General features: G+C 39.7%; 1 long non-coding RNA gene across 1 annotated transcript; it reads right to left on the minus strand.

The window, feature by feature from the left end:
* On the minus strand, nt 1-26,534 carry LOC148133162 (uncharacterized). The gene is made up of 3 exons (XR_015747153.1): nt 26,521-26,534; nt 24,713-24,760; nt 1-461 (listed from the first exon to the last, which is right to left on the minus strand). It is a non-coding gene; the product is annotated as an uncharacterized LOC148133162 (long non-coding RNA).
* Nucleotides 26,535-26,891: the final 357 nt, after the last annotated feature.

Genomic DNA, 26,891 nt, shown 5'->3' on the forward strand with positions numbered 1-26,891 from the left:
TACAGCACTGGCAACCATCTTGCTAATGTATGTCAGACCAAGTTATGTCATTTTCTGATTTGCTTCATTTGAGATGTATCAATGATGGAAAATGGCCATACCTCTAATGTCATCGGTATTATGCCAGAAGACCATTCTGGAAAGTTGTGGATTTCACTGCATCATATTCAAGTTAGTTCGGGACTTCTAGAATGTTGCAAGTTGATGACAAGGGAAAATCTTGGATAAATTGTGGGAATAGCACAAATGTGACAGTTCCTAGAAGAATGGTGTGCAGAAGCTCTTCAAAAGAGGAAAAATGCTTCCCAGCTGTATGCCAGAGGCAGCTGCTGAACTGAGTCCAGGAATCACATCATGGGCCAGTGCAGCCACTGAGCAAGGAAGGAGTCAGAATGTATTAAGAAAGCCATTGTTGCTCAGGAAAAATCCTAGCTTAGACAAAAATCTATTATCACAGAAGCCTAGAGAATAAACAATTCAAAAGTGTTATTGTGTGTTTTCCATAGTAACAAATAAATGAAACTCCTACATAACCAAATCCAGCGACTGCTAGTGAATTAATCTTTCAAATACCATTATCCATGCATATTGTATACTGATTTTTATTAAGGGAAGTCTGGATGAGTGAAGCTTATCCTAGAATGGCAGCCATGAGCACCAATGTGCCCAAAACATACCACGTTGCTTGCCAGGTATGCCTAACTTTTTATAATTAAACAGGAAATTAACATGCTACAAACAGAATCTAAAATTCAAACTTGACTTCGGATCCTATGTAAACTGCAGAGGCAATCTTATTAAATAAGACAATGGTGAATATAACCTAGAGTTTCATTTCAAAAAATCCCCACATCTCAGAAACAAAAACAGGGAAGTAACTTTAAGTTATATATAGCATCCTGAAAGGCTGAAGGTTTGAAGGAGGAACAACCTCACTAGTTTTGCTTTCTGGTTAATGTTTGTGATTGACCCCATCAGTTTCCACCACCTGGGAAAGTGTTCATAAAATGCTTTCACATGTGTTCACTGGTCCGGAAAGACTGGGCATGTTTGAACTAATCCAAAAGTCTTGCTGTTGGGCCTTTTGAAGTTTCGCCAGGTTTCTAATAGTCCCCTTATTTTTGTAGTCCAGGTCAATGTTTCTTAATCTTGGCAGCTTGAAGATGTGTGGAGTTCAAGTCCCAGAATTCTCCAGCCAGCATACATGCTGGCTGAGGAATTCAAGAAGTTGAAGTCTACACATGTCCATGCATCCAAGTGAATAACATGAACAAATTTATCATGATCCTATTTCTGGTAGGATTCACTATTTGTAATCAATCAATTCATTTAATTAATTTAAAGGGCATAATGTACCTTCCGTCATATTGTTAGTTATGGATATAATTACAGACAGTTTTCAACTTACAACCTTATGTTTCGCAACCATTCAGAGTTACAAAGGTACTGAAAAAAAGTGACTTATAAGATCCTCACACTTATGGCTGGTGCATCATCCCCACAGTCACATGATCAAAATTCAGGCACTTGGCAAACCATCATTTTTTTACCTTCCCAGCAGGCTGTGAACAAGCATAGTTAATGGAGGAAGCCGGATTTAGCTTATTGACAGCATTATTCACTTATCAGCTGAAGTGATTCGCTTAACCATGACGAAAAGGTCATAAAATTGGGCGTGACTCACTTAACAACCACCTTTCTTAGCAACAAAGTTCTGGAACCAACTGTGCTCATAAGTCAAGGATTATTTGTATTGCTCCTGATAGGAAGATGGTATTGAGTCTATCACTGACACTGACCATGCTATTTATGAAATAATGACTTCAACATGATAGCATATGGAATAATACTGGGCAACAGAGTGTATTACTAAAAAATCATTTAGAAGAGCAATTTTCCACACATGAGGGCTGTGTTATTCCAGATTTGCCAGCTCAATTTTCCTCTGTCTGGTTCTCTCTGTCTCAATCCGGATGCCACCAGCAATGGTTCTGGCTCTGATAGGTTGGATGACCTCAGACTCGACACCAAACAGATATCCAACTTAAAACAAGGAAAATTGAATGCATTATTTTCTAGCTGCATGCTCACTTTCTTGAAAACAGAAGAGCGGCTTTCTGCTATTAATTCTTCTAGTGCTTCCTGTAGTTTTAACCTCCCAGAGCCCTTTTTGCTTTCGTTCCATGTTGAATGCCAGACCTCAAAAAGGTTGGAAACCATTTTTCACCTGTAATGTAAGGGAGGCCACAAATAAAAATTGTATTGTCATACTAAGCAAACTTCATTTCCTTGAAGTGAGAAAGTGGCAGGGGTTAATCAAAGTCCTAAATTCTAAAATAAAAACCTTTCAAATATGTGTCATGATATAATTTAGATACAATGTCCAAAAATCTATGGTACATCTGTATTTCAAACATACATGATTTTGAAGTTAATTTTAAGTCTGCTGCCAATTAAAGAACTCTAAGCAGACTTCATGTTGGAGATTGAAAGTTTTCACGCTGTTCTAGTTTCCATGAGTCACTGGGAAGGTATTAAACGCATTTGAAATTATTTTTATCAATAGCATACCTGACACATACCTGGGTTAAGGTTGGTTGTACTGCTAAATATGTTTTCCTAAAAATATTAGAAAAAACAGCGTTTTCTTTCTTGTTTAGATTGTGCTATGGAAATAGTGTTGCCTGTCATGTATTAGTCATGGTTACTGCTGAGTATATGCGACCTGGATTTCTATACATTTTACAATTCAAACAGCAATAAAAAAAAGATATAAGAAATTTGATCATTTAAAACATCTACATAAATGTGCTTAGCATGAGTGTTGGATAGTAATTAAAGCAGAAACTGTTGCCCCCTCAGATCACGCAGAGTAAATTTCTCACAATCCTTTGTCCCAAAGGTGCTTTTCTAAAAGGCAACTGGACTTTGTTTTTCCTTGAAGATATTTTGCTTCTCCTCCAAGAAACTTCTTCAGTTCACTTCTACAGAATAACAGAGTTGGAAGGGATCTTGGAGGTCTTCTAGTCCAACTCCCAGCTCAAGCAGGAAACCCTAGACCGTTTCAGACAAACGATTGTCCAATCTCAATCTTAAAAACTTCCAGTGTTGGAGCATTCACAACTTCTGGAGGCAAGTTGCTCCACTGATGAATTGTTCTAACTGCCAAGAAACTTCTCCAGAATTAAAGAAGCTTTTTGGAGGAGAAGCAAAATGCCTTCAAGGCAAAACAAAGTCCAGTCGCCTTTTGAAAAAGCACCGTGACCTGAATCTCCATAGTGACAATCCTTTGCTACTGACCAGGTTTGCTGGAGCTAATTCCCAAATGTTGGGAAGTAACAAGATGACTTACTCTGGGTTATAGTGTTAGGCTTGGTTTAAATTTCCTGAATTCATTGAGTGATAGAAGTGGTTTCTTCCCCAAATCCCCAAAACCTTTAACCTTAGACTGTCTACTATTGACCTCACCCCTTTCCTAAGAGGCCTGTAGGGGGCGTGCATAAGCGCACCAACGTGCCTACCATCCCTGTCCTATTGTTTCTTTTTACTTTTTTATTTTTCTTATAAGTATCCATCTCATGTATTCAAAACTATGTTTATTCTTATACCTGTATCTTGCAAGTGATTGACAAATCAAATAAATAAATAAAAATAAACATAAAAAAGTCAATACTTCTGTCTCAATACAATCTACCTTCCAAGATCATGGGGAACATATTTGAAGAAGGGAGCAGATCGTTCTCGACTTACAATTATTCATCTGGTGACCATTTGAAAACAGTGAAAAAAGCAACTTATGACCATTTTTAACACAACCGTTGCAGCATCCCCATGGTCTTATGTACAAAATTCAGATGCTGGCAACTGGTTCATATTTATGACACTTGCAGCATCTCAGCGACCTTCTGACAAGCACAATCAAATGGAGAAGCCATAATTCACGTAACAATCATGTTGCAAACTTAACAACTGCAATGATTCATTTAACCGTGTGGCAAGAAAGGTCATAAAATGGGTAATAACCGTCTTGTTTAGCAACATAGGTTTTGGGCTCAGTTGTGGTTGTAAGTTGAGGACAGAGGTGGTATTCAGGTTCTGACTAGTTCTGGAGAACCGGTAGCGGAAATTTTGAGTAGTTCAGAGAACCGGCCAATACCACCTCTGACTGTCCCTGCCCCCATCTATTCTCTGTCTCCCGAGTCCCAGCTGATTGGCTGGGTCTTCTTTTGTTGCCCTGCACAGGAGAACAGAACTGGAAAGCAGGTTAGTGGGGTGGGGAGGGAATGGAGATTTTGCAGTAACCTTAACCCAGGAGTGCGGAGGGAATGGAGATTTTACAGTATCCTTCCACTGCCATGCCCACCAAGCCATGCCACACCCACCAAGCCACACCCACAGAACCGGTAGTAAAAAAAATTTGAATCCCACCACTGCTTGAGGACTACCTGTAAACACTGCCTTGAGCTCCTGCAGGAAAGATAGCTACTTCACAGGAATTTCATGAGGAAAAAGAGGGAAGGTTAGTTAAAAATCACACCGGCCTGGAATTCCCCTTTAGAAATGTAGAATAAGAATGTAAAGAATAAAACTCTCTCTATAGAAATATATATTTAAATATTCGCAGCTGCATCTTAAAAGCTGAAAAACAGCAGCAACCAGGATGTCTTTATTATTTATTTATTTTAATCCTGCTTTTATTATTATTATTTAATAAACCACTCAAGTCAGAGAACATACCTAATAGTCTTTCTTGCTTCCTATTTTCCCCACAGCAACAACCCTTGTGAGGTGGGTTGAGCTGAGAGATTGTGACGGGCCCAAAGTCACCCAGCTGGCTTTCATGGCTAAGGTGGGAATGGGACTCAGAGTCTTCTAGTCTTTCAAAGATTTGCAACAATCCAATTAGGTGTTCAAATATACTTTTTAATAAGTGATAGAGAAGGAATTTAATTTACCTTCCTCTAATATTACTACCCAAGCATCATGGGCTTAACTATCTCTGACCGTGCAAACAAAAGAGACTGCTTGATATTAGGTTTATCTAGGCCTTCCCATTAACTAAACTAGAAAATGCTTCAGCAACAGAAAATAAAAATAGGATTGTGCATTTAAATCTCCTTATTGTTTCAATAGCTGAGAAGGCATGTTCCTTCTTTTAGGGCTTCCTCTCAATTTCCTTGGGAGATTAAATCACAGTTCTGCTATTCTGGCAGGCGAGGACCATCTGCTTCAATCGGCTGTAAATTACAAGAACAGAAGTCTGCCTTGAGCTAATGAATTCTATAAACAGCTATCCAGTAAAAAGTCATCTTGAAAGGAATTCTATTATTTTCTCTCTCTCAGTGTTACAACTAGAAGTGAAGGTACTTGGTTGTAAAAGGGATGAGGAAGATTTAATTTGAATGCATCTCCTTTTACTTACTTATATGCATCTGTTTTATGGTGGCCCATTACCAATAGCCAGGAACTGACTGGAAAAACTGCTTTGTTTCTTAACAAGAATCGGATTCCTGAAGTATGCAAAATCTGGGCCACATACTTTTGAGTACAGAAATGAGCAGCTAAATGATTGATTAATAGACGAACTGTTGTTTCCCCTATTATCAGCCTGCTAGGTTGTTTTTATAACCTGTTTAGTGTAGCAATTAAGGCATCAGGCTAAAACCAGGAGACTGTAAGTTCTAGCCCTGCCTGAGTCATGAAGCCATCTGGGTGACCAATCTCTCTCTCAGCCCTTGGAAGGAGACAACAGCAAACCACTTTCAAAAATTTGTGAAGAAAATTTCAGGGACTTGTCCAGGCAGTTGATGAGAGTCAGCATTTAGTTGAAGGAACAGCAACAAGAAAAATGCTTGAACATGAATAGAAATGCCTTCAATGCCTACATTATTTATTCTTTGAAGATATGAGAAATGGGTCCCACACAGGGGTGGGATTCAAAAATCCCAGCAACTGGTTCTCTGCCCAGTTGCTGGGTGGGTGTGGCCTACCAAAACTCCCCAGAATCCGGAGGCTTCCCTCGGGCCTCTGGGAGGCAAAAATGGCCTCCCCCAGGGCTCCAGAGGGCCGCCGGAAGCCGGAAATAGGCCTGTTTCTGGACTTCTGAAACTTCCGGTTTGGCCCGTTTTTTGCCCTCCTACAGCCTCCATGCTTACCTGCATCCAAAAAGGGCTGCATGGAGACTCCTGGGAGGGGAGGATGTGGAGTGGGCGGATCCAGCCAGTCGGTTCAACTACTGGTTCGGCAAACCAGATGTAAATATAACATCCGGTTCGCCCAAACCAGGCTGAACCGGCTGAATCCCAGAGTATAAATCATTAGTGTAATTGTGGGGAGAGGTCATTTAATGAATAGACTCATAAGAAGAGAGTCAATTTGCTTACAAACACTGGGCTGGAGACCCTGAGTTCTAATCCTGACTTAGGCATAAAGCCAGTTGGGTACCTCTGAACCAGTGACTTTCTCTCGAGCCAAGTAAGAAGGCAAACCACTTTCAGAATCTTGCCTTGAAAACTACAGATACCACAAGCAAAAAATGAATCAAAGGTGCACATGCACACATGAACACACACAATCACAGATACAAGAACCCACCCCCACACACAAAAGGATGAATTGCTTACTTCCGAAAGAGAGTTGTAAGACTATCCCCTGCTATATGGGATGCACATAATTTTGTTTATAAAAATCAGGGATCTCTGCAAATGAGCAGTTACGGAGTTGCCGTGATTCCTAAAGATGTTGCATGTAAACACCAGAAATTATATGTCATGTGTGCCATAAGCAGCCTTTGCACTCTGGAGCTTTACAGATGTCAACAATTCCTATGATTCCCAGAATGAAACGATCCAATTAGGGAAAACCAGCAAAGGCCAATAAAAGTTCAAAAGAAATGGTTTGCAGTCTCTCATATTAATCAAAATAGGAGGGTTCTTATTTCTTACGTAAGAATTCAGGGGGATAAGTTTTTTCACCGGAATCATAACCTCTCCCTGGAACCTCTCATTTCAATAATTGCATTTAATGATCTGGAAAAGAGTCAATAGAATTTCCCCCCATGCCCCCCCACGTCCCCCAGGGAGCCTAAAGGAAAATCTGTGAATATCGTATAATTAATGCCAAAGACAGTTATTGTGCTTTGTGGTTTCATTTACATAATTTGAAGTGATGCAATGCCATACCTAAAGGTGATAATTAAGCAACTCTCATCGTTTTTATCTTCACCGTTGGTTGCATAATACCCTACATAAAACAGAAAATCTATGTATGATTCAACTGTTATGTTCCTTCAGTGGGATAGCAAAGCATTCCCAGATGATCTAAGAACAGGTTTAACAGACTTCTTTATTTTAACGAAAGATAAAGAGCTCCAAATAATAAAGATAAGATTTGGTAAATTGCAAGGAAGCTAAAAAAAAAAAAAGGAAGCACATTCCATAGGTATTGGGACAAGGAGGAAAGTGATGAAAATAGTGTCAAATCATGACAAGTTGACACACAAACTACAACTTAAATACTTGCTTCAAACATCAGGACAGAGTTGGCATCGTGACATCAGAAACACATATTATTGCTTCATTTCGTCACTTCAATGCGAACTGGTTTTGCTGCAGTTTTCTATGGCCTGTTGATTTAGATAGGGAGTACTGAAATCTATTATTGGAAGTCTGAAATACGGCAAGTTAATCTTAAAAGGTTTAGCTTCGGTTGGATTAGGAATAAAAGAGCAAATGATGATAAACATAGTTTTAAGATGAGGTATATCCAGTTAGCTATCCAGCTTCTTTATCAATTTATCTGCATATTTACAGGTAGTCTGTTCTGACCCAACTCCCCAAACACAACAAACCCTCTGAAGTTAATTCTTTTTTTCCCCATATTTCTCACTTATATTTTTATAAATCATTACTAATAATTAAAAATGTTCCCTTTTAATTCTCTCAATCATTTTAATTCATTTATTTATTAACAAACACCCCACTGCATTACAATAAATATTTTATCCATCATATTTTCTAAAGTTATTTCTATTTGGAATATAACAAAGCTATCTTATGTACCTTTGCAGAATCCCTTTTACAATTAAATTTTCACCCATTATCTCTAAACAAACTTATGGTTACAATCCTTATATCTTTTCCCTGTTTCTCCATTTCTTGTTTCTGTCTTTTACAACTTCTTTTCCTTGCCTTCTTCCCCTCTTCTTCTCCCTCCCCTTTTTACCCCCTCATCTCTCTACTTCTAACTCTCTCATCTGTAATCCCCTCTTCTGTTGCTTTCTAATATTATACTTATCTTTCAAATTGTTCTTCTTTTTGGTTGTTTTTTCTAATCTTAAACCTTTCACTCTCTTTCCCCCTTTCCCCCCACTTAAAATTATTTGATCATTAAAGATGGCTTCTTCTTTGTCCCAATCTTCTTGTTCTGCAAGCGTTTCTTGTTGCTTCTCATAGTTCCAGATCTCCATTTCTAAGAATTGAAACACGAAGCCAAAAGAACTTCTCCCTTCTTGTGCGTCTTCTTTCCATTTTTAAAGTTCTGTTTTCAGTTCTTCTAAGAGTGATACCATTTAAAAAACTTTTAAACAACCACCCGGTTAATTTTAGTCATCTAGATGCAAAAACCAGAAATCACCAAGTAATCCAAATAATCCAAAGCTGTTTCAACTTGCTTCTTTTTTCCACTTTCTCTTCCTGGGGTTTTATTATTTTGTTACCAAGTTTCCATTAAAATGTATCTTTGAGGAATCTTGTTAAAATTTCACTGTAAGTTCCTTTTAATTACAGTTCCATTCCTTAATTCCAGGCAGTCTCCTCCATTTTTCCAGATCCTGCCCTTCTATTCCTTTTTTTCTCCTTTCCAGCTTTTAAAAACTTTTAAATGTCCAGAAATCTTTATTTATCTCTTTGACTTTTATTTTCAGCTTAATTGCCTATTAATGTCAAAGTGGATTTTTTTTCAGTTTCTTGCTTAAGTCTCTTAGCTGTCAGTATAAGGAAGGGAAGAAAAAAAAACCTAATCCTTTCCCTTCTCTCTCTCCTTCGCAGCTTCAAAATCTTCTTTGGGAACAATGTTGTTAAGTTTAAATTCCAGGGTACCTTATTTGTTGCTTTTGCTGTTTGACCCAGTCAACCAAAACTTTCTCTTCTTATCTTCCTCCTGCACATTCTTTTCCGGTCGAGTTCTTCTTTGTGGTGGCCATTTCTGACCACCGCTACAACCGCCTTCGGAAAAGGGAGTAATGGCCAGCTGGGGAGGAGAGATGTGGCTCTCCTCAACCCTGCAGGCAGTCTCCCCCCTCTTCACCACCTCTACGGGGTGGCTTAGCCCCAAAACCAGCCGGCTCGGGGTGCTCCAGCGGTGAGCACGTATCGAAGCCTCGGAAAGACGAGGTTTTGGTCTGTCTCTGAAGAAGCTCAAACTGGAAGTTTATAAGTGTTCTCAAGGAAGTATGATATTCAATTGAAAAGAAATGTTAAAGATGTTAAGATTTTAATGCATATTAATGATAGAATTGAATTGGAATGGAATGTGTCTTATTTACATATATATATATATATATATATATATATATATATATATATATTTCTTTTTAAGAATATAGTGTCTATTTTAAGAATGTACCAAGCAGAATTCAATTGGAAGTTATGTATTATATTGAATGCTATAATCTTAAAGCTATACATTGAAGCTTAAATAAGAGCTTGAATGGATAAAATTAAAGGATATAAAGGTGTCATACTCTAATTGGTAACTACAGGGAAAAATTTGTTTAATAAGAAAAGATAATGTGAAATTGTAACCGGACAGACAAAAGTATAAATATAATGATTTGAATTGAGATAATCAAAACAAAGTTGAGAAAATTAGAAGAGGGGAAAAACTATGTAGAAAATATAAAATGGTAATAAGATATGGAACAGAATATAAAAATGAGCATGAAATTGAGTTTTGTGTCTGCATGAAGAAGTGATAACCTGGGACCATGCTATTTTCAAAAAAGGTGTTTTATTTGTATTTTGTTTTTGTGAAAACCCAAATAAAATTCTCAAAAAAAAAAAAAAAACCCTCTGAAGTTAACTGAAACATTCCTTTCCTCCGACAAAAACTTTCTCTTTCATCGCAGGCTAACAAGTCTGTCCAGCAGGGAGAAGAATAGTTGTCTGCCACATCTATTCATCTCCGCCTCCTGCCTTTTATCCCCAAAGCTAGGGTGGGGCTTCGCTAGCAGCGATGGCTCTTCCTTCCCAAGGATTGGCTCATAGATTTCCACTGCTCTCCTCTCCTCTGCCTTCCGTGCATCTGCACATCCAGGCACTGGACCCAGCTGTTCCTCCTCTTCCTCATCAGCCACTCCAGACCTGGAGGCTGTTGACTCTCCATCTGAGGGCTGACGGATGGCCCAGGCTCCGCCTCTCTCTCTCTGTCTCTCTGACAGCTCCATTCCCTCTTCCCCTTTGGAGCTCTCAGATTGCCTTGATGCTGGCCCTGACTCCCACGTCTCCTCCTCCTCTGATTTGGTTGCTAGAGGAGCCGGCAATCGACAGGCCACAACATAATCCTTGACTTACAATCATTCATTTAGTGACCATACAAAGTTATGACAACACTGAAAAAACAAATTATGACCATTTTTCACACTTATGACCATTGTAGCATCCCCATGATCATTGATCAAAATTCAGATGCTTGGTAATAGATTCATATTTATGAAGATTGCAGTGTCCCGGGGGCATGTGATCACCCTTTGCAACCTTCTGACAAGCAATGGCAATGGGAGAGGCAGATTCACTTAATATCCATGTTACTGACTTAACTATTGCAGTGATTCACTTAACAACTGTGGCAAGAAAGGGCATAAAATGGTGCAGAATTCATTTAACAACTATTTCGGTTAGGAACAGGAATTTTGGACTACTTGTGGTTGTAAATTGAGAACCACCTGTTTATTTTTGGGACTACTGGCATTCCTATAAGGTGCATTCATGCACACCCCCTGGAATGCTTCCTTTAGATCAGTGGTCCTCAATCTTTCTGGATACTTGTACCACCACCACCATCAGCAGCAGAGGGGGTGGCAGATCCTTTCACACACACAACCTAGCTCCCACCATGCACAAATGAAGTTTCATGTCCTCACCCACCTCTTGCATGGCCTGGTACTGGTCCATGGCAGGGGTTGGCTGCTGGAGGTTCGTAGAGGTTCGGGAGAGCCCCTAGCTAACATTCTGTGCAGTTCAAACCCCCAAATCCCACTCCTGGCTGGCCTACCCCATCCCTCCCAGGAGTCCCCACACAGCCATTTTGGATGCAGGTAAGTGCAGGATGCGCACAAAGCAGGGGTGGGATTCTACCAGTTCAGTTCTATTGAACCAGTTGTTACGATTCTGCGGAGTTCAGAGAACCGGCAAATCACACCACTAGCTGGCCCCTCCCCTCCCCACCCACCCCACCCAGGAAGCTTCCCTGAGGCCCAGTCAAGGGTGGTATTCAGGGGGTTGGTGGAGAGAGAAGTGGCCTGAGAGCAGAGCTGAACCCTCCTTAGGATTGAAGCTTCTATTTTTCAGTGCAGACTCAGGCAGCAGATTGCAGAAAGGTAGATCTCTGAGTGAATCTGTGATTCTGCAAGCAGCTCAATCTGCCTACCTGCTTTGCCTAATTTTGGGTAAAAGTTGCTCTTTTTTAAAAATAAAAAAATCAATCTTTGCATATATATTTACAATATTTACATACAAGCCATGCCCAGCCAGTCACATGACCACCAAGCCACACCCACAAATTAGGCCATACCCACAGAACCGGTTGTTAAGAAATTTGAATCCCACCCCTGGTGCAGAGTCTCGAAGAGGTTGAAAAACAAGCCTCCTGGAAGTTTGAGAAGGCTGGGAATGGGCCCATTTCTGGCTTCCAGAGAGCCTCCAGAGCCTGGGGAGGCTGTTTTCCCCCTCTTGGAGGCTCAAGGAAAACCTCCGGAGCCTGGGGAGGGCAAAAACTCCTCCCCACAGGTGGAGGCGGCTGACTAGGCCATGCCCACCAATGCCATGTCCACCCAGCAACCGGGCAGAGAACCCATTGTTAAAAATTTTGAAGCCCACCCCTGGTCCATGGCCCAGGGTTGAGAGACCCCTGCTTTATATAATCATGATATTGACAACCCCTTTGTCTCATTAAGTAGCTTTATGGCTTCAAAATAAAATGGCTATCAGGGTGTTGTAAAGCAGGGGTCCCCAACCACCGGGGACCGCACCGTCCGTGGATCACTTTGCACCGGGCCGCAAAGAAAATAAAAATAAAAAAAATGGCGGCTTTCTTCGCCTTCGGTGAATGCTGCTGGGATCAGTGATCAAGGACACAAATGAAAGAAGGGGAGGGAGGAAGCAACCAAAGCCTGTCCTGCTCTCTGGCTCAGCGGCTTCGGTTTCCTCCCGCCTCGTTCCTCTCTCAGTCGCTCTCTCGCTCCTCCACCAGCCCAGGAAGAAACTGCTTCAAAGAAGCCGGCAGGGTGGCTTCCTGTCGGCGCAGCTCCCCCAAAGTGCCCGCTTCACCCCCACCCCGCCACCAATCAATCCAGGTTCAATCCAGTGCTCCGTTCTGCCTGCCTGCCTGCCTTCGTTGTTTCGAGCAGCTTCGGCTGAGAATAATAACTATTCGCCTCTTTTACTCAGCCGAAGCTGCTCCAAACAAACGAAGGCAGGCAGGCAGGCAGAACGGAGCACTGGATTGAACTGCGGGCGGCAGGGCGGGCGGGGGTGAAATGGGCGCTTTGGAGCTGTGCTCAAACCACCAGAAATGAAGGCAGGCAGGCAGAACGGAGCACTGGATTGAACCGTGGGCGGCGGGGTGGGGGGTGAACGGGCACTTCGGGAGCTGCACCGACAGGAAAAGCCACCCTGCAGGCTTCTTTGAAGCAGTTTCTTCCTGGGCTGGTGGAGGAGCGAGAGAGCGACTGAGAGAGGAACGAGGCAGACACCTGAGGGATGAGGCTGAGGGAGGGAGGGAGACACCTGAGGGATGGGGCTGATGAAGGCAGGGCCGAGAGGGGCTTCTCAGCCGTCCTGCAGGGACTATCTGTCGCTCAGGATTGCAATGAGGAGGCATTGGCGCTCCTGAACTTGGTGATTTGCTGGCAGACGTTTTATTACCCGACTAGGTAACAACATCAGATGTTACCTAGTCAGATAATGAAACGTCTGCCAGCAAACCACCAAACTCGGACCCCCACCCCCACCCCGGTCCTTGAAAAAGTGTTTCTGCGTGAAACTGGTCCCGGCACAAAAAGGTTGGGGACCACTGTTGTAAAGCATTCCAGTATCATGTTTTCCCAATTCCATTCTGAAAGAAATCCACATTTAAGGATTACCTTCAAAAAGTTTGGATTGAAACAAGAAAAGACAAAAAGCTGTTTTAGATTTACAACATTATTGTGCTCCTTGGGCTGGCACCTCCTGGTCTGTCCAAAAATTAAAATGACAGATGTTTGCTGTGATTCCCAATAGCAGCTCCCTTTTTAGGGTTCTGGCACCAGGTTCAAAAGGGCATCCATCTGACATCAGCACCTGTTCTCTGTGAGCTTATGATGGACTGCATTAGCTCTGCAGTGTCCATTAAATGACTGCTAAATGATTAAATGATTTAAATGATTGTTTTAAAATTCCATGGAGCGCTCTTCTGCTATATGGTAGAAAAGTTAAAATGCCTTAGAATAGCATGCTGCTAGGTAAAGTCGATCCAGGAGGAGAATTGATGACAAGACAGATTCACTCCAGAGCAAGTGTTAACTCTTCCTGGACCTCCAGAGCATTTTCTGTTTTCACCTATACAATTCCAAACAGTCTGGAGATGGGTATCGAAAGGTCAACTTTTAGGCTGAGTTTGTTCATACAATAGTTGCAATGAACTTTTGAGATGTATTTGGTGGGAATGAAAGATTAGACATCTTCTGTAACAACACTCAAAGTTAGACCAGTCTAAAAGTTTCAGTTGTAAGACTGCTTTGAATTTGTTAAAATTAAAATCTGTTATGCTATGTGCCTCATAAGTAATTTTAAATAGCTCTGCAATCTTGCTTTAAAATGTTGAACCAACCAAGAAAAATGTCGAGCTCTGGTGCCACAGTGGTTAAAAAGTGCAGTATTGCCGGAAAACTCTGCCCACAGCCTGGAATTCGATCCTGACCATCCTTCAGAGGTTGTCAATATGAGGACCCAAATTTTGGGGGGCAATAGGCAGCTGCATTATAAACTACCCAGAGATTGCTGTAAAATACTATGGGGTGGTATATAAGCCTAAATGCTATAGCAATTACTAAAATATTATATTCCTTTGATGTTTTGTGATACTTCATTAATTTTTTAAAAAATTAAATTTTAAAAGGTTTTTTGGGGGGGAAAGTAATTTCTTGTGTTATAGAACTATTCTTCGACCTGTGACTTACAATTGGGACTGGAACTTACATTTTTAAGTGATACAGTTACTAAGTGAGTCATGCTCAATTTTATGACTATTTTTGTTGCAGTTGTTAAGCGAATCTTACAGTTATTAATGCCAATCTGGTTTTCCCCCATTGACTTTGTGGCAAGCTGGCTGGGAAGATCATAAATTGTGATTACTTACTTGATCCTTGAGTTCTATATGGCTTTTTTGAGGACATATTGTGAAACTGGCTGCTGAAGTGGGTGCAGGGGGACATAACTGAATACAAATTTGTCCCAGTGTTCTCTCTAACCTCCTTCCTCTAGACTATTCTCAACTTTCCTGTCTTACTTTCTTTTTCTTTTTCGGGACAATGGGGACGCTTCCAAATGAAACCCTGAGCTGCTGACGCCCATCATTTTTATGTTCTAAACAAAAAACCCTCTAACTTAATAAAATGTTTTAAGTATGTAAACATTAAGGCCCTAAAGGCACTCATGGAAAGAAAGATCCTTGACTTTGCTTCAGTGTGTGTGTGTGTGTGTGTGTGTGTGTGTGTATTTAAGTAAAATGAGGTCATCAGGATCAGGGCAATAAGGCAGAAGTCCAAGGGAACTTTAAAACTTATAAGCTTCATACTGGGGACTCAAGCTATAAATTCAATCTAATACTACACAAAACACTTCTACACATTCTTGCTATGTCTCATATGACTCAACTGCAGGAGTGGCTTCTAGTGTTTTCCTACAAGAGATGTGATTCTAAGCCCAACTGGAAATAAATTCTATTAAATCTACAGGTAATACTGAAGCACTACAACTTCAAGTTATTGCAGGTTAGAGCCTCAAGCAGTTCTCAGAACTGCTGTACATTTTTGAGGGTGACACTCCAATTATGGCATTCTCTCCTGGGGAAATTTTGGCTACCCACCCCCTCCCCTTGGGTAATTTTAAAAGTGAACTTAAGACATGTTTAGTCACCTGGCACTTGCAGGATAACAACTGCTTCAGGACCAGAAGTCCTGCTTTTATTGTCATACAGCCATACTCTGCACTTAATTGCTTTTGCTCCCCTATTTGTGCTCGCTTGTTTCATTGCGGATTGCTTTGTTTAATCACTTTTATAGAAGATTGCTTCGTTTTGTTGATTTTGCTTCTCTGCACTGATCCACTTTTCTTCAGAAGACTAGAACAGAACAGTATAAAAGCAAGACAATAACAGTAACACAACTAGAAGGAAGTTTCGAGGTCAACTAGTCCAACCCCTGCTCTTGCAGGAGACCTATACTATTTTGCAAAGCAAAGCAAGCAACAAGCAAAGCCAAGATTCCACTTCTGCTCAAGGGAGCGACCCATTTCAGCTCTGAGGTATCCTCACATTTTCAAACCACTCTTTCTGAACTTGGTGAAAGATAAAAGACTAAAACCATCATCACGTCTGTTTCAGTTCAGGCAACCTGGACACCTGTCAATTGCAATTCTCAACACAGACTAAACCATGTTTTGATCTGGACTGGAATACGGATCCAGCAATACTGGTTTAGTAGCCCTTTTCATTTTGGTGTCTTCAGTAAATCATGGCTAAAGCAGGGGTCTCCAACCTTGGCCACTTTTAAGACTTGTAGACTTCAACTCCCAGAAGCCCACAAGTCTTAAAGTGGTCAAGGTTGGAGACCCCTGGGCTAAAGCATGGTTCCATGCCAGGGGTCCCCAAACTTGACAACTTTAAGACCTGTGGACTTCAACTCCCAGAATTCTCCAGCCATCATAGCTGGGAGTTGAAGTCCACAAGTCTTAAAAGTTCGGAGACCTCTGTTCCATGCAATGTGTGGGAACCCAACCCGTAAAGTTGTCAAGCAGCTATCAGATATTACCTTTCAAAGCATTTTTTGCAGTTATGTGGGCTTGCAATGCAAATCTGGCTGACTTCAAAGACTATCAACAGGAAATGATGAAATTAGGATGGTGCAAGGCAGATAAAGATCAAAGAGAGGCAGGAATATGCCAGGGGCTTCAGGCAACAAAACAAGGATCTCCCCAAAGATAGTCCAGCTAGTCATCAGGAGGCAACCTTGTTCCCTCTGAATACAGTTGAACAAAGGCATGCCACTGTGATTCCAGCTGACTGTTAAGAAATCACCTTAAGAGTCATGGAAACATGTGCATATTCAATACATTCTAAAAATCAAAGGGGCAGGCAACGTTGATTCAAGATTTTTTTGTTGTAACTGGGGACTCCATGTCTTGGAGCTATCAGTGCGTATAATATTTCTCCCTGAAGCTGTGTTGACAGCAAAAATTCATTTGTAGATTATAAGACTTCAAGTGCTTTGATCCCAAAGGCTTAATAAAAATTTTTAAAAACCCACAGTTTTACTGCATTAGGAATGGGAAGTGTTGAAACGTGTTGCTTCGTGCATGTCGTTGCAAAAAAAAAAAAAAAAGAATTCTCTCACACGTTTGTCGTAGTGCCCGTACTTCTAAATTAGACAGGCAGCATTTTAACCATGTTTTTGCACCTAGAGTGCCCACCACATTGGGTTGGCCTAAAAGTATGTTTAAACTATCCTTTCTCCAAAGAGAAAAATGGGATAAAAGGGGAAAAGGGAAAGGAGACCAAAACATTATTGTATGCTGATCAGACAAGAACCTCCCTCTAGCAATTGCTGATCTCCAGTTGGTTCTTCAAAAACATCCATAATTTTCAGCATTCAGAAGAAGGTATACTCATTCCCGTTTCCAAGAGGGTCTTCCCAGTGCATGTAGTTCCTTTCCACCATCCAAAGTAATAATTTCAAGGGAAATAAACCCTGTGATTTAATACACCTGACTACAGCATTACTTCGGGTACACAAGATAAATATCTCAGCCTATATTGATTTTCCCCAGGAGGGAAGTGGAAAAACTAAAACCCAAAGAAAGATACCAAGAGGCCTATGCAGTGGTGGGATTCAATTTTTTTTTACTACCGGTTCTGTGAGCATGGCTTGGTGGGCATGGCTTGGTGGATGTGGGTTGGTGGAAGTGGCAGTGGAAGGATACTGTAAAATATCCATTCCCATCTGACTCCTGGGGGAAGGTTATTGCAAAATCCCCTTCCCTCCCCACCCCACTAACCTGCTTTCCAGCTCCATTCTCCTGTGCAGGGCAACAAAAAAAGATCAGCTGGGACTCGGGAGGCAGAGAATAGATGAGGGTGGGGCCAGTCAGAAGTGGTATTTGCCGGTTCTCCGAACTACTCAAAATTTCCGCTACCGGTTCTGCAGAACTGGTCAGAACCTTCTGAATACCACCTCTGGGCTTATGGAGAGACGATAGTGTATACTGCCAAGTTATCCCCCAAGAACTCAAATGTTAAAGTGTTGACTTCCTATCAAAATATATAACCTGTCCCTCAAATTAGGCTCATTGTCATAGAAGCTAGCCATTGTGGTCTCAAATTCTAAGAAGATGCCAGAGAAGATCAGGGAAATTATAAACCAAAGAGCCCATTGATAGAAATGGTAATCAACAATAATGACAACAACAAAGACTGACTGAAGGAAAATCAGGAGAAATTCCTTAGAGGCAAATCCTGCCTTACTAATCTTTTGATAGATGAACATAAGTAACACTATCAATGCTTGCATACTTGTATTTTCAAAAAAAATATGACAATCTATCCCCCCATCAAAGATTCTTTTGTTGACTTCCGGTTTGAAGAGCTTCGGCGACAGACAGAAATCCGCGATCATGTGCGGTTTCTGTCTGGGCTCGCCGCTGGAGCGCCCCGAGCCGGCTGGTTTGGGGGCTAAGCCACCCTGTAGAGGTGGTGAAGAGGGGGGAGACCGCCAGCAGGGTCGAGGAGAGCCGCATCTCTCCTCCTCAGCTGGCCATTAGTCCCTTTCCTGAAGGCAGTTGCAGCGGTGGTCAGAAATGGCCACCACAGAGAAGAACTCGACCGGAAAAGAATGTGCAGGAGGAAGATAAGTGAAAGTTTTGGCTGACCGGGTTAAATTGTAAAAGCAACAACCAAGGTACCCTGGAATTTAAACTTACAAAAAATAACATCGCTCCCAAAGAAGAGTCAGAAGCAGCGAAGGAAAGTGAAAAGGGAAAGGTTTGGCTTTTTTTTCCCTTCTCTCTCCTTCCCTATACTGACAACTAAGAGACTTAAGAAATCGGAAAAATCTGCTTTGACATCAATAGGCAATTAAGCTGAAAATAAAACAAAATGCCAAAGGGATAATAAAGATTTCTGGACATTAAAAACTTTCTTTTTCATAAGCAGGAAGGGAGAGAAAAAGAATAAGGGCAGGATCTGGAAGAGGGAGGAGACTGCCTGGAATTAAAAAGAATCCAAAGTAAAACTTCAACAAGACTTCTAAAAGATTCATTTTAACTGAAACTTTGCAACTAAATAGTAACCCCAGGAAGAGAAAGTGAAAAAAAGAGCAAAAAAGAAACAGCTTGCGTGTATTTGGATTATTTGGTGATCTTTGGATTTTTGGTTATTATATTTGAATGACTAAAATCAATCGGGTGGTTGTTTAAAAATTTATACAATGGCACCACTTCTGGATGAATTGAAAATGGAACTTAAAAAGTACAAAGAAGATGCACAAGAAGGGAAGGGTTCTTTTGGCTTCATTTTTCAATTCTTAGAAATGGAGATTTGAAACTATGAGAAACAACAAGAAAAGACTGCAAAACAAGAAGATTGGGACAAAGAAGAAGCCATCTTTAATGAACAAGTAATTTTATGTGGGGAAGAAAAAGGAAAGGGGGGAAAGAGAATGGAGAATTTAAGACTTAAAAAAACAACCAAAGAAAAGAAAAATAATTCAAAAAATAAGTATAATACTGGAAACAAACAGAAAAGGGGAATACAGAAGAGAGAAATAGAGGTAGAGAGACAAGGGGGTAAAAAGGGGAGAGAGAAGAAGAGAAGGAAGAAGGAAAGGAAAAGAAGTTACAAAGGACCGGAGCAAGATATAGAGAAACAGGACCTATTTAGAGATAAAGGGTGAAAATCTAACTGAAAAAGGGATTCTGTAAAGGTACATAAGATTGTATTGTTATATTAGTAATAGAAATAACTTTAGAAAATTGGAAACAACGTATGATTAAAATGAGGGATAAAGTAGTGTAATTTAGTGAAATGTTTGTGAATAAAATAAGTGAAATAAAATAAATGAGAAAATTGAATTAGGAAGGAACGGGAACATTTTAATTAATTAATGTTTTATAAAATATAAGTGAAGGGGGGGGGAATTAACTTTGGAAAGCTTATAATTGTTCCCATAGAAGTATGATATTTAATTGAAAAGTAATGTTAAAGATGTTAAGACTTTAATGAATATTAATATTAATGATAGAATTGACTTGGAATGGAATGTTGTTTTAATTATATACATTTATAATTTTTTCTTTTTTTAAAAGAATACAGTGTGTATTTTAAGAATGTACCAAGCAGAATCCGAATTGAAGTTATGTATTATATTGAATGTTACAACTTTAGGGACAAGATATAAAGGCATCATACTCCAATCAGTAACTACAGGAGAAATTTTGTTTAAAGAGAAAAGATAATAGATAATTGAAACAGGACAGACAAAAAATATAAATACAATGATTTGAATTGAGATGAGATAATTAAAATAAAATTGAGAAAATTAAAAGAGGGGAGAAACTATGTAGAAAATGTAAAATAGTAATAAGATATGGAATAGAATATAAAAATGAGCATGAACCTGAATTTGCGTCTGTACGAAGAAATGTAACCCGGGATTATGCTGCTTTCAAAAAAGATGTTTTATTTGTATTTTTTTTCTCTTTGTGAAAACTCAAATAAAATTTACAAAAAAAAAAAAAAAAAGATTATTTTGTTGTTGTTGTTATCTTGACAACAATGACTTGATGGAGCGGGGAGAGGTTATTTTCCAAGAATGGTTCAACATAGAACATATCAAATCAAACCAAGCCATTTTTATCAAAGGCCATCATATAATCCAGAGAAGTTAACTAATGTGTGACCATCCATAGTAATCATATAGGGCAGGGGTGTCAAACTGGTAGCCCACGGGCTGGTTGCCTCATGCACAGGCCACGCTTACCCCAGCTCCGCAAGGGCGTAAAATGTCGTGATACGTCACGTGACAACAAAGTGCCGTGGCAGGTTTGACCCCCCCCCCCGGTGATGTAGGGAGATAGGAGTTTTCTACTATTGCACAGTGTGATAATTTTGACAAGGAAGAATGCTCATGTCTGCAGAGAACTAGTAAGGAGAGGGGAACATAGTGCCCATTTCAAATATTTGTCAAAATGCATCTTTCCCTGCTGACATACAAAAAAGCGATTATCTAAAGAAATGTAAAACCATATTTGATTTCAACCCGCCCCCCTTGGCTCTTCTCCAAAGGTGTCATCTTAGAAAGGAGGGAGTGCAACCTGCTTTGATCTGCCAAAGAATGTCCAACATGGATGGTTTTATTGAGTTGTGTATCTTAAAGGATCAAAAAATGCTGTCACGTTAAAAGCCGTGGCTATCTGTGCTTATTGAAGACATTCCAGCCTAAGTAGATGCCATGGGGTTGAGGACAAGACTCGTGGAGTAAGAGCTGTCATGCACTTGGGAGGAATGGAGCCAAAACTTAATTTGTAGTTGGAATGCAATAGGGTTGACAGGTCTCAGGCAGGTTCTGACAGCATTGCTCCCTGCCACCCTTTCTCTGAAAAAGTGGTGCTGCGAATCTGCAGGTGCTTCTCACAACTCAGCCTTGGCTGAATTCAGGCAGCTGTTCCCCAAGGAGAAATGCATGTGGTGATGCAGAACCTTCTTGTTAGAGCTTGTGCTAAAGTCTTCAAATGCACACAATCCTTCTGTGAATTTCATTTTACTGGTTTTCTGTAAACCTATCCCATGAGAAGTTAGTGCTGTGTAAGTTCAGTACAGCATATAAGAAGCAAGCTAAGGCAAAGAACCATAATTGTACATTCTTTGGCAAAACCAAGTGTACTTGGTCATCAAACATCTGCACATTGTGCTAGTTGCTTCTCATGAAGCAGCAAAAAACAATCTGGGAGTCTGAGGTACTCAGTCTTCAGTGTGGCCCTTAGAACTCTCTTCAAAAGTTATTGCTGAATGGTCATTTTTAATGTGGAAGGCGAGGGAATCAAATCTGCAGAGAATATATCAATTGTACTGAACTGATTTAAAAGGAAAGTTTAATATGATGTAATTTAATGTTTGCTATGGCCCCATCATTTTGTTGACCTTTGGCCCTCTCCGCAGACCTCTAAATCTGTAAATTGGGGTAACGGTTGAAACTGAGGAATATTTTGCCTTTGAGAGGGCCAAAGTTCAACAAAATGATCTCTACATAATCTATAGTTGATCTCTACATAAAACGATCTTTACAATGATCTATAGTTCTAAAAAGTTCTGTTCTTTTCCAATGAGAAGTACATTAAGGAGGGTGGGGTGGGGATTCCAGTTATAAAAAACAGTTGCAAATTACTTCTTCTCCAGAGTTGGGTAGATCCTGGAAGTAAATGCTAGTTTCTGAAGGGGGAATGTAAATTACAGTCATGTGACCGTGGGATTCTGGAAATTGTGGTAAATTTGGGGCATTTCTTGAGCACTCAAAATGCAGTCATGTGATTGTGGGGAGGATGTTGTAACTTTGAATCTGGGCCATAAGTCCTTTTTTGGGGGTCCACTGTAACTTTGAACAGTTGCTAAGTCAAGGACTACCTATTTTTCACCTAACTTATTCCTCAAGAACCTCCCTTTGTTATGTTTGCTGCAAGTTTTTCATTCACTGTGATTGCAGTAATGGAGTACTGTACTAACACCACACATTCTCCAATTATCTAGTCACTCTGACTAAAGAGAAGCCGGAACCATTTGCACGAAAGCTTGTGAAATGAGGAGAAGGAATCTCCTGTTTTATCCATTCAAAATCTAGGAAAAATGAGGGAGAAGGAACATAACAACCTGCACCAGGAATTTTACCTCTTGGTGTAACAGCTATAGCCAGATACCCAAGAGCATAGCTAAAGCTGGAGATCTAGGACACGATCTATAGGCTGATACATTTGTATCAAATGCCCTGCTACTTAATGGGCTTAATGAATAAAGCTTCTTATAGCACAACATATGCCTTAAATTTGTATTTGGTAACATTGTTTCAGCTTCCTCAAGGGTGGTCATTAGTCGGACTTCATCTCTACACAGTTGGGAAATAATATTGTGCCTCTCTTCTAATTATCTACAAGGAAGATGACCCTTTTCTTCATTTAGTCCAACAATCAGGAATAGGTTATGTGCCTAATTTATTAACTGATCAGGTTCACTGATTACTGAGATGGTGGGATGGCATTGTGTAATTTTGCAACTTCAGATAAAATGCCATTCAGGAGGGCACTGAATCTCAGCCTTGTGTGCTGCTGACTCCACTCCAAGTACACTCATGGACTTGAACCTATTTTCCTCAGGTGCCTTGGCTATGCTGGTATTTATTTATTTGTTTATTTAATTTATATGCCACACCATCCAAAGTGACTCGGGGCAGTTAGCTGGGTTGCTGGTGGAGCAGAAACATTTGTGATCCTCCCAAAGTGCTTCTGTGATGTCCTTTCTGGATGAGACCACTTGCTCCTGAAATCCTAGGTAATCTTTCCTTCAGAGGTTTGATAAAGTAATTCACCAGTCTGCTTTTAGGTAAAATAGGCTTCACAAGGAACTGGGCACTGTACCAATAGCTTAAACCTTAAGACTTTCATGGGACCTTTTTGGAACAATACTGCCACCTATAGGGCATGCGCATACGAATCTATTCAAAATACGGTAATAGGTCAAAGTAGGCAATACTGTACTGTACATTTAGTAGCACTTTCATGACTAAGCAACTTTATTAGGACATTTGTTTTTGTAGCTCACTTTATCAAAGGCATATAGCGGGTCAAAGCAGGGTTCCTGGAGAATCTAAGGAAATCAGCCCCAATCTGGCAGGGGAGGGATTATAGCTCCAACAAGTTCATAATAACTTAATTCATGGCATTAATGAAGTAATCAGAAAAAATGAGTAGCCATTTCTCATTGCATAATGCTGTCCATTCTTCTGGTTTATCATTCTTAATATAAATGTATCTCTATTTCATTTGTATTATAGTTATTGAACCTCACCCAGTCCAGTATGGTGTCACAGTAACCTATATGAGAGCTGGTGTGATATAGTAGTTGAGGTGCTGGACATGGTTTTCTATTGTTCGCCATCCTTTCAGGGATTCGGAGAATATTATTGCCCTCCCCCCTCAATTTTTTTTCTTTTAAATTTTCTCTCATGGGTCTCAGTTTCTAGTGGTTCCCTTCTCTGAAGCTGTTCCCAATTTTTACTGAAACCTGCTAAAAGTACAGAACCCGGAAAAGGCCACAATATTTGAGATGGGGTCTGACCAACATAAAATAAAGCGAACTTTCTAGTATAATTATTTTGTCATAGCTTTAAATTGCATTTTAATTTTTGGCATTTACATAACAATACTGGTTCATTTTCAGATTGCACTCAACTGCTATACCACATTTCCCCCCACAAGCATTAAGTCTCAAGCCAGGTATCCCCTATCCAATACCCAAATTTGTTTTTTAAGTGAAACAGTTGCATTTATTTCATCTATATTTTAATTCCAATAATTTCAGTCCATTTCTCTACCCTACAATTTTGAATTTTATCTTTATTATTTAGCCTTAGCTATTCTACTCAGTGTTCTATCAGCAGCAAATCTGATAAACATTCTCTTCAGCACCTATCTAAGTCATTAATAAAAATATTGAATAATACAAAAACAAGGGATAAACCCTTGATTCCTCTCTCCAATGAGGCAGAGTGATGCGCAACCATTGAGCACTCAATAAGAATTTTGTCACCTCTATATCCACTTAACTGTTACACCACCAAATTCACACTTAATTAGCTTGATAATCAAAATATCATGAGCTACTTTGTCATACTTATATTATTTACTAGATATACTGTATGCTTTCTTGAAATTTAGATATACTATACTACTCAAATATAATACTTCAAGAGAAAGATAGATGTATGTATGTATGTATGTATGCATGTATGTATGTATCAAACTTCTAAACCACCAATCTGCCTCATAGAGGTTCCTCTAATTTGGACTGATCACCCCACTTCAAATCAGAGTGACCAAGGGATGTTGTAATAATTCTAAATTCAGACTTTCCATAAGTGAGGGCAACTGGTTTCCAGCATATACATCTTGCTAGAAGAAAAAAATTGTCATCAATTTACCCTTACGTGTTCAAGTAGCACTTCTAACCTTGTCCTTTATAGGAGGCACTAGAACCATGTAAGAGAAGAGAAAGTGATGAAAATTGACATCCTGCTTCTTATAAAAAGAGTTGAAGTTGTCAAAAAATGCAACAAGTTAGATCAATTTGGGAAAGTTGCAGGACTTAAAATTAATAGGGAAAAAATGAAATTAATAACTAAAAATTTAACAGAAAACAAAAACTAAAATTGGAAAGGATAATGGGATTACAAATAGTGAAAAAAGTTAAATACTTAGGAATTTGGTTGACGGCTCAATGCAAAACGCTAATGGAAAATAATTATAATAAATTATTACAGCAAGTCAAAAAAGATTTAGAGATATGGGTTAAATTGCAAATCTCCTTATTAGGGAGGATTGCCACTATAAAAATGAACATTCTGCCCAAATTTATTTACTTATTCCAAACAATACCAATAAAAATACACAAAAATTACTTTGTGGAACTTAACAAGATAATCACCAAATTTATTTGGCAAGGGAAAAAACCGAGGATAAACCTAAAGGCAATGCAAGATATGAAGAGCAGGGGACATATGGCACTCCCAAATTGGGAATTATACTATAGTGCAGCCTCCTTACTTTGATTGAAAGAATGGGTAAATTTGTCGAATAAAAGAATCTTATTTCTAGAAGGCCATGACTTAGAGGGGATGGCACACATTTTTCTGGGACACTGGAAAAATTAAGCAGAAGTATTTCCACAGACATATAATTAGAGATTCTTTATTGGCTAATTGGAACAAAATAAATTAAAACATTATCTAAAAATCCCAATCTGGATCTCAACGATGGAGGCGATGATACATCCAAATAATCTAGATCTTAATAAAATGATAAAATACAAAGACTTTCTTGATGCGCAAGGAACTTTAAAATCATGGCAAGATCTCCAAGAACAAAGGCTACAAGTAGACCAGTGGACTTACCTGCAAATTCAAAATAGATATAGCCAGGACAAGAAAATTTTTGGAATTTATGCTAAGCTACAACAATTAGATAAAATCCTATTAGGCCCAGATAAAAAAAAAATAACAAAATTTTATAATTATTTATTAGAGATAGAATTAGAAGAGGAAGTAGTCAAAGGCAACATGATAGCTTGGAGTAGAAATATAGGACATAGTATTACATTATTAGAATGGGAAAAGGTCTGGACAAGGAATAATAAAATTACAAAATCAGCAACATATAAAGAAAATGCTTATAAAATGTTTTATAGATGGAATCTCTCGCCCTCGAGAATAGCGAAAATGTCTCCTAACATGAATCCGAATTGCTGGAAATGTAAAAAGAAACATGGAACATTCTTTCACATGTGGTGGTCCTGCACTGAAGCCCAAAGATACTGGCATAGAATAAAAAAAATGATCAGAGGAAATAACGGTGGAGCAAATTGAATTAAAACCAGAATTCTTCTTATTGGGGATATTTAATAGACTGGATAGATTGGATGAGAAGCAAAACGCCTTCAAAAGAAAAACAACAACAACAACCAAGTCCAGTTGCCTCCTGAAAAAGCACATTTGGGACAACCATGACTGAGAATCTCTACAGGCTATTGGCGATGACCGCACCATCAGAAGACGTGAAAGACCAGGTTAGACACAGACTATCAGGGTGAAAATGTGCCTAACGTGGCCACAAGGAATGGAAAGAACTTGATGGCATATAATCAATCATTCATTTAGGAATAAATGACCGCTGCTTTAGCATTAAACAAAATATGAACGCTCTCAAATATTAATAACAATTCCGGCATGAATACCTTGAAACCGTGCCTGGAACAAGCGCGCATGCGCATCTCTCCCTCGCCCCCCCCCATCCATTTCCTCCCCCTTTCTCAGCCCCACCTCCCCGTGCCTACTTGAAATCCCATTTGACTCGCGACAAAGAGACAGGAAAATGACGCAGGCAAAATCTGACGAGGCACTAGATCTAGAAAATTTAGAACTACATAATTTATTACAAGTGTTCACAAACACTTCCAGGTCCTGTTCCCCGTTATTTTTTTATCGGCGCAAATCGGAGCCATACATCGTCATTCCCCGGCTCGTCTTTTTGTTTCGGTATAAGAAAACAGCTTTGACACCGTTTTTGTTTTCTTCAATTTCTAACTCTATGCACGTTTTACTGCAC

The sequence above is a fragment of the Notechis scutatus genome, chromosome 1 (assembly GCF_049901735.1).
Source record: "Notechis scutatus isolate UNSWTSFEM ecotype Mainland chromosome 1, rNotScu1.2, whole genome shotgun sequence".
In the NCBI taxonomy this organism is placed as follows: domain Eukaryota; kingdom Metazoa; phylum Chordata; class Lepidosauria; order Squamata; family Elapidae; genus Notechis; species Notechis scutatus.